Consider the following 9,249-nt stretch of genomic DNA (forward strand, 5'->3'; position numbering starts at 1 on the left):
GCTTTGTCTGACATGTAACAGTAGAGGTAATGGAGAAAATAGTCTTGTTATTGTTTGTCATTAAAGTATTTCAATAAATACTAGAAGGACATTGTCACTTTAAAATCAGCATTAAAAAAACATAAGGTGGAAGTGACTTTGTGGGGAAGGGAGGGGCCCTGGTGCACCTTCTCTGATTCTTGACGTGAAATACAGCAGCCACATCCTTCTGAGTATTCACAGCATGTTTTTACAAGTGTGCATCTCCTATTTTTGATAGCCATAATAGTGGAAAAGTATTCCTTTATTTTTTGAAGTGGGCAATGTCCTTGTTGAGAGGAGCCACAAGGAAAAGGATCCTGGTGTTGTTGACCAAAGCTATAAAATCTAATCAGCCTCTTTGCTTCCTTCAGCTTGACAGGGTTGCTCTCACTGCAGTGCACAGAGCCAGCTGTTCCAAAACATGCATGAATACATTTCAGTTTCACTGCATGTTACTCAGAGGTACTTTGCTCAGCAGTTTTTCACCTGTGCATGAGATTCCTCCATTGTATGGCAGCATGAGTGGCCAGGAATGTCACCTTACCTGCCTGTGCCCAAGAACAAGCACATACCACAAGCCTCTCATTTCTCACATACTGCCAAGTGAATACAGGTTGGGAAGAAAGAAAAGAGCACGCTCTACCATGGCAGGCATCATCAGGATCCTTTAACAAAGGTAATCTAGAGTTTTAAAATAGTTGTAGGTTTTAATAAGCCTTGAAATATTTCTGAGTGTTTCAAGCCTTTTGATACTCAAGGGCATGTAACTGAAATTGCATTTTTGACATTTTATTTAGAAGTGACACCTATAGACTCCCTGTCCATTCCCACCACTGCCTTGTCCACACAGTCCTGAATTCTTACATTATTTCAGGTTTATAGGAATTAATGCCTTCAGAGAAATAACAAACATGAGAGTCTGTGGTACTCTAGGGATGCTGATACTGTCATCTAAATGCAGCCAGTCCTTTGCTAGCCCTGCCCTGTGTGAGCACGGTGACAATAGTTAGATTTCTATGTTCAGGTAGAAAAAGAGCTCATGAGTTCCTCCACAAAACAGCATCAAAGATGATACAGTAATACCAAATGAAGACTCTTTCCCATGTATTCCACAGCTACTAAAGGTGTTCCTGGGGAGGTCACAGGGTTGAAATACCCATCCTCTGTACAAACAGTCAGAATGTGTGGGCATTTCCTTTTAAAGACTTTCTGTGAGCTCAAAACAGACTTTCAGAGTTGATATGTAGATTCATGTGCCTAAGTACCTTTAGGTGATCAACTGTGGACAAAAAAGAAAGATACTGACCATTCTAGTGCTTTTACAGACTTAAAACTGAAGGAAAGTGTCAAATTCTATACATCCAGGCACAGAATCAGGTGCTGGCAGCACATAATCTCAGCTGGAATTTGTTTCTAGATTAATTCCCTGATGTGAGGGTGCATCTGTGTACCTGAGAGCTCAACTGTTTTCCCAAACAGATCCAACAGAAAGTCTTGCTGTGACTGTTACTCTCTTCTCTAAGGTTGGCTGCTGCCACAGCTGCTGCTGCAGTGCATTCTGCTTGGGTTTGAAAGGAATGGTGCAGCATAGCCTTTCTTACTGGAGTTCTCTTGCCTCTTCCCATGTCAGTTCTTCTGATACACTTCAGCATAAAGAGAACAATGTAGGGGTTTCCTGAAAATTTAGAAATACCATGTTAAGAATCAGTGTAGTCAAATTCACACTGAGATCAATGCTTCTGATGTATTTTTCAAAAAACTATTTTAAAACATCTATAAATAAAATGAGAATACTTGTTTAGAATTTAATTTAATCACTGAAAATATAATTTGGAATAATGATGCAACCTTTAAAAGGTTGAAAACTCCTGTTTGTTCATGATATTTATCTTTAATGTTTTTGAGTGAACAGCATGAGTGCCACCCTGTGCCAGGTCTGCTGCAATTAATTGAAAAGCTCCACCTACCAAATCTTTGCACAAACAATTCAAAATAAAAAAAAAAACAGGAGGAATGCAAAAAAAAAAATTCCTGCTGAAATAAGTCACCCATCACTCTGTCTGTGGTGTGGGCTATGCTGCCAAGCAGACAGAGCACTTCAACAAATATTTTAATGATTGGATTAAATTTGAGCTTAAAAAAAGAGGGAAGGAAAAAGCTGTCAGAAGCCCATGGCTGAGCAGGTCCTGTAGTTAAAAGCTACCTCAGCAGTCAAAACCTATTTATTTCAGAACCTTGCAGTTAACTGCAGTTGTGTTCCCTTGACTGGCAGGAGGACAGTAACCTTGTGCAGCTCTCTGGATATTCTTTGTTTATAGCAGAAGTAATGAAATGAAAAGGAGGTGTAGTTACTGCAGAGCTGCACATGCTGCTTTCAACAGCTTTTGTAGCCATTTGTAAATTAACAAGTGCTTGCTTGCATCACAGTTGAAGTTATTTGGTTTGTTTGCAAGTAGCCTAAGCAGAATGCACAGTGAGATTGATTAGAGTGACTTGTTTAGTGCAAAAGTAGCATGTGGAGCTTGAGAAACTTTGAGAGAGTTTTATACACACACTTGTCTCTGGAGAAGAAGCATCTTGTGGGTCCCTAGGCCTGTCACCAGCCTCTTTGTTTGTTTAAATAACAAGCAGGAAATTTGTGTGTGGGTACATGAACAAATAAGTTTGTTTCCTGTCCTCTTCAGGGAAGATAATTCACATGATATCCTAGTTATCAAAAAATACATTATCTTCCATTTATAGGTTTTTTTACCAGCCCAGACAAACTGAGAAGACAAAGATTTCATTGGCCTAAAGAATGTCTGTGGCTCCATGCTCCTCTGTGTGTGTGTGTGTGTGTGCATTTTTCAGGCCGTTACAATTTGGGCTTCTAAGTTTCTGTACTGGCAAACCCTTCCCAAAGGCTTTTTTGGGTCCAGCCTCCCTCCCCAGAGGAAGGATGATGGCTGGCTGGCTTTCCATGTCTGTCCTTGCTGATCAGCCAGCTGGGCTCTTTCCTCTGCTCAGAGTAACTGAGCTCAGTTACTCTGTGCACACTGATGGTGCTCATTCTTGTGTTAATAAGTTCCTGGAGGGTAGTAGCATTAGAAAAATAAACCTTAGTGTTGAGAAGTTGTTTGAAAAATTATCTCTTGTTGTGTTGGCACTGCAGCCTGTTGTTCTGTCTCCTCACCTGTGCCTGATGTGGGCACTGGCTACTGACATGCAGGACACAGCACTGAAAGTTGTCCAGCTCCAGTAGAAGTGTTTGCTGAAGGCTTATCTGCAATCAAATGTGAAAATGTTAAGTATTATGTATGCTCCATGCTAAAACAATAGGCTTTTAATATACTTTTTCTTACTTATTAGAGAAAGAGATCTCTGATTTTAGAATTCAGACCTGTGCTTCTGACCTGGAAAAACAAGTCTTAGCCTGCCTGGCAGAAACAAATCTCTTGGTAGCAGCCACTCAATCAACAACTTTTTGAAGTCAACTTTTCTTGCCTTAATTTTTCTCTAAAGCTCTAAGATGCCACTTGAAAGAGCAACAAAAACATCACTGTAGACAGTACTCTGTAATTAGGAATCAGTGACATTCCTTTGTCTTGCAAGGCATCATTCATCCCCAGCTAGTACCTCAGCTGATCCTAATTTAGGTAATGAAGTTCAGATCATGCAAGAACTTTCTCAAAATCCTGTGGTTTATGCTATTTTGTACTAAAACAAAGTTGATATGTTTTGAAACAAGCCACAAAAAAAACCCCTTTCTTGCTGTTTCACAGAATCATTGATTTTAATTGAAAATTTCAAGCTGTGTTCCAGATTGCTGTAGAAATTATATGTTGACTTCTCTCAGTGAACTTCTCACTGTAAGTGATTTTGAAATCCATTTTCCTGGGTCATTTCAGAGGTGGCATGATGTTAAACAACAAGGAGATAATTTTTGCTGTATGCAGTTAGCAGCCTGCAGATTTGCCATAGGAACCTGGTGTGTAAGCATTTTTAGAGTAAGTTTAGGTGGTGCTTAATTAGGTTCCTTGAAGCTTTCTGAATTATTCCCCAAGATTCTTAGGTACAATATTTAAGGTGTGACAGCCTCCCCAGTACTTTGGCAGGGGCCAGGAGATTAATTCAAACCATGGGACTGTTTGTGTTATGAGTCACTAAAGTGGAAAGAGCACATAATGATGGGAAACAATGAAGCACAAAAGACTTAAAGCTTTTAACACTATTCCTAGGAAAAAATTCCCTGAGGACTTTTGGCAGCTTCCATCTTTTGTAGCTGTTTCAGTCCTTTGGCACGACAGGCCAAAAACTCTGCAGTGATTATTCATGCTGCTCTGTTCTGGATGATGTCAGGGGCTCCTACGTGCACTGGTAATATTTTCTACAGTGTTTTCCAGTGTGGTGGCTGTCTGGGGAACATTATTTTAGAGCTGGCAGCTGTGATAGTTTTAAGCACTCTGATATCTAAATGGGTTCAAAATCTCTCCTTAATGTTGTAATATATACTGGTAGCCTGTTTATACCAGCAGCGTTGTGCTAACATTACTGAGAAAGCTGAACTCAGCACAGTGCATTTGGATTTGAGATTTGATCTTTTTAGCAGTTAAAGGATTAGTTCTAGGACCAAAGGCAGCATCATATCTGGATTCACATGGAACTGCAGCTCTCCAACCCAAAGTACATTAAACTGTGGCTGAGGGTATTTGTGATAATCTGAGAACAGAAGGTAAACCTGAATATCTGACAAGGCTTTACAGACCTGGTTTTGTCTCAGACTCTGTGATCTCTGCGTGAAAAGGCAGCTGGCTCTCAAGCAGGGCATCAGGAAGTCCCCAGGGACTGGGGCAATGCACTGAACATGGCTACACACATAGTGACTGTTTGTTTGTATATCCTGCCCCTCTTTCATTCAGAGTCAAGATGCTGGAGTGTATTCAAGCCTCCAATACCAGTACAAGGGGTTTGGCAAGTGTTTCATTTCTGTGTTTGTGTGTAGCTAGGAGACCTCTCCTCGTCACTAGATGATGATTCCCGTGGGGTGCACTGAAAAACCACAAACTGCTGGTGATTCACAGTAGAGGTTAGAAAGGACTGGAGCTCCAGATACAAGTAATAGTCAGGAGAAACATATGCCAGAGGAGTTACTTTTCTAGGTTTTGCTATACTTGTTATCTGAGTTGCTGGTTTGCATTTGTTGTGATGCATATTCCTGGCTGGATCTCTGTGTCACTTAGTGTGCAAACCTCTCTGGCTTACTCTAGTTCTCATGCCAAACAGAAGGAAAGAAGGTGCAGTAGCCTGGGCTGAGTCAGGGGGACAAGCCTAGAGCACATTTGAAGTTGTGGCCTGTGTTAGCTGTGTCAGCCAGGTGAGAATAATAAAGTGGTTTGCTTCCTTCTGAGCACCTTGACAGAGCACAGATGATTGATTCTGTGCTGTTTGCCTTGAACAGGGCACAGCCAGTGCCACGGGTTACACCACAATGACCTAAACTTCAAGCTTTGTCAAGTGATAGAGACTTGATTTAGGCTCTGTGTGTGTCCCAAGACAGCTTTGCTTGTTACTAGCTTTTGTGAGTATCAAAAGGCGTTTCTTTCTGACTGTAACTATAATCTTAGCTAATATTTTGCTTTGTACTCCCTTGTCTTGATTTGTGATCCAGAGTCACTCAAGCATCTGGCTCTTTGTAGAGACAACCTCCATGTGCCAATAGGCTTGGGGTCAAAGGATCCACTGAGGTTGAAAGATAAAAGAATGAGCATGGTGGTGTTTTTACACTGATGAGAAAGAAAATACTTGAAATAAATTAGAGTCCAAAGTAAGAAAACAGTTGACAATAAGTTAGACTTCAAGCTAAGGTTGTAGTCAGATATGCTTGAAGGTGGCAGAAGAGGGGAACTGAACAGCAGACACAATTATTTCATATATATAGGGTTAAGAAGTAGCTGAAGGGAAATCTGGTGATGAAACAGTATCAGAATATTAAAGGAAACTTGTAGCCATCACCCTCAAGATGCAGCCATCTGGTGGGGAGGTAGATGGTTTACTAGCTCTGAAGAGCATTTGTTGTGAGGCCCTTGGAGATTCTGCATGGGAAGTAACTTCAGGGCATGCCAAACATGTCAGGTCTTCATCAGTCAGAGTGATTGCTAAAATACACCCCTTAAACAAGGTTACATCACCTTTCTTGTAACATAGGCTTTGTGTGAAACAGATGAAGATAAACTGGAAACAATTTGATGAGTCTAATTTATTTTTGTATCTTGATGAAGTAATTCATGTTGTTTACCATTTTGTTTAGCAGATGCAATGCTTAAACTTCGCTCTGAGGAGTTAACAGTACAAAGATGGGGCCTGATCAGTCAGAAGGCAACAGTCTGAGATGATACAGCACTGCAAGGCAGGCAGCCCAGGGGCCAGTGTTTAACCTGGGTGATCTGTTCAGAAGCACACTGCTTATGCCTACATTCACTCTCTGTTCCCAGGCTGAACCAGCCAATGCAGCCACCTTACCTAATATAATGCTTCATTTGTAGAACACACACGTAACAAAATACTAGAGATCTGGCCAACACAGAAGATCATTCTAGAAATTAAGTCTTGCTCTTTAAAGGGGATTATTTCAAGTAATGAAATTCAGAGTGGAGAATAACATTGGTGCAGGAATGTGCATGTAGTGTAGGAATGACAGTTCACAGAATAGAATTGATCTGAGGGCTTAGGTTGTTAGATGAAGCACCTAACAAGATGTCTGGTTCTCTGGTGTTGTGTTAGATAAAAGTTGGCTCTGGTATTCTGGTATTCAGTTTATTTTTCAAATATGTGGGATTACAATTCTGTAATATTTAGAGTAAACTCCCTCTACCCCACCCCCCCCACCCAAGAAGCCAAACAACCCAGAACACAACTCCCCTTCTCCCAAACAAAGCAACCCTTTAGTGTTTATGGAGTTTCACTAATGCAGTGTAGGTGTGCTAAGCAGCAGTCCTTCTTTCTTTCATCTGTAGCCATAGACATCATAACTTCCCAAGTGTTACCCTGGGAACCCAACTAGCACAACTTTTAAGTTATACTTAACTGTCTTTGTAACCTGTAATTACCATGAGAGGCAATAACAAATCTGTGTGTATTTGTATCCTGGCAGTTCCCAAATTAGACACAAATAATCAAGATGCAAAAACAACACCCAGAGGTCTGCCTGATCCATGTGCTTATCAGAAAGGAATTTATATTATCCTCTTGCAACACAATCAGGGAGCAACACTAGATAGAGGCTCAGTCACACCTAGACCAGAAAGTCCTTTCTCCTGATCCCTCCCCTCTCTTTCTTTTAATTGAAGCAATAGTTTAAGTAGGCAATAAATATTGACAGAATTGTGTCCTTCATACCTCCAGTGTTAATGCAGTGTTGATTGACTGTAGGACATCCTGAAAGAGGTGAGCAAGATCTGTGTAGATGGAGAAGCAAAACAGAAGTGAGAGAAAGAGAGAAAAATCACCTGGGGTGACCCCGTATACAAGGATATGGGGTTATTGCAAAGATAAAGTTGGGTCAGAGGGGAACTTACACTGAATATTCAAGTTATGCACATCAAGCCTCCAGTAATATGATAAGAAGATAATGACAGGAAAAAATAATGTTGGTGAGGTAGAAGAAAATGGTATATTGAATTGAAAGAGGGGGAAAAAAAGAATTAGTATCAAACAATATTAAGCAATAACAAAAGAACAGTAGAGTTCTCAATGATCATGTCACTGAGGGGATGGAACACATGGACCTACAGCATGTCCATAGACTACAGGCTGAAGCTCAATCACAGAGAACTGTCAGAAGGGAGGAATGGGAAGCTGGCACAATTATATTTGTTTTTCCATCCACAGGACTGTGTGCAGCCCCAGCCAAGCAAAGTGTGCTCTCTTGGATTGCTGTGGTCAGCATGCAGGAAGCCAGGTCACAAATAGGGAATTGCTGTTGGAAGAGTTGCTGGTAATTTAAAATATCACCTTCTATGCAAATATTTTAAGGGAGTTCAGGGGCCAAACTATGTGAAAACAAATTGAAAACCCTTCTCAGCATTGCCTTACTGTTTGAAGCACTTTTCTTCCACTTTTGAAGCACTTCTCCCTGCGAGGCAGACACAGAGACACTGGGCTTGTGCTAAGTGCAGTCCTTGTCCCAGCCCTTTATCCAGCCCAAAGCTGGCAGCAGTGCTCAGGAGCAATGGTCATGGACCAGAACCCCTTGGGATAGGTGCTATGGAAACTCTCCAGGTTCTGGGTAAATCCTCAGAAATATCCTATATGACATAGAGGTTTAGGTCTCATTTTAAAAAGTGATACAGACACTTAGGTGTTGTTTTCCCATTAATTAATTCCCTTTCCCTGTTTGGCAGATAACAGAAGACTTTCCTGTTTGCTCAGTCTGACTGCTGCCTTCCTTAAATCACTGGTTTTGCAGACATATTCCTTGAAGGTATGAAGAATATATAACATTTCCATGGGCAGGATCAATGGCTTTGTTTTTAGGGTTTGGTTGTTCTGCCAAAAGCATGACTGTGTTTTCTGCTGTTCATACTACTAAAATTCCCCAGCTGGGACAAGTGCCTTTGATGTCAGTTGACCTACATATACAGAGAGCAATTGAGGGAATTTATAACATGTTTGGGTATGTTTGTATCTTCATGACTCTGAATGTACTGGGGTTTTTTCTATTGTCAGTCTTTTTTCTTTTGAAATCTCTTCAGCAGTCCCTGAAGTTTGTGTAAGTTCAGAGAGGCCCCTGTTTGTTTTGAACTGAGGTCAGTGTGTGATTCTGAGGTTGCATAACTGATGATTGGGTTGGATGTTAGAGACATTTCTGAAGCTGTTGGTTATGATAATAGCTCACTTGATATCAAACTTTTTGCAAACTGTTCATATGAAGATGTAGTTAGCAAAAATGAATGGTGGTATATGAGCTATTTCATATTTTAGATGTATTGAATTGTTAAAAAGATAAGTTTCTAAGGAAGTGGAAGTAGTGGTGTCATTGAAACAGGCTGCAGTAGAGGACTGAAAGATAAATGGTTAGAGAATGATTATGTTCCTCCTCTATTCTAATATGTGACTCAGCAGATTGTATACAAAAATGCAATATATATGTTTGAAAACTCTCTTTAGCTGAGGGTGTTGTGCTTATGCTAAGAATGTTTGACAAGAGATGGGGGTTTAAAAAACTATCCCTGAGGGATTATGTAGCCATTA

This window comes from Passer montanus, unplaced genomic scaffold, assembly GCF_014805655.1.
Source record: "Passer montanus isolate IOZ18808 unplaced genomic scaffold, ASM1480565v1 scaffold5, whole genome shotgun sequence".
Classification (NCBI taxonomy): Eukaryota; Metazoa; Chordata; class Aves; order Passeriformes; family Passeridae; genus Passer; species Passer montanus.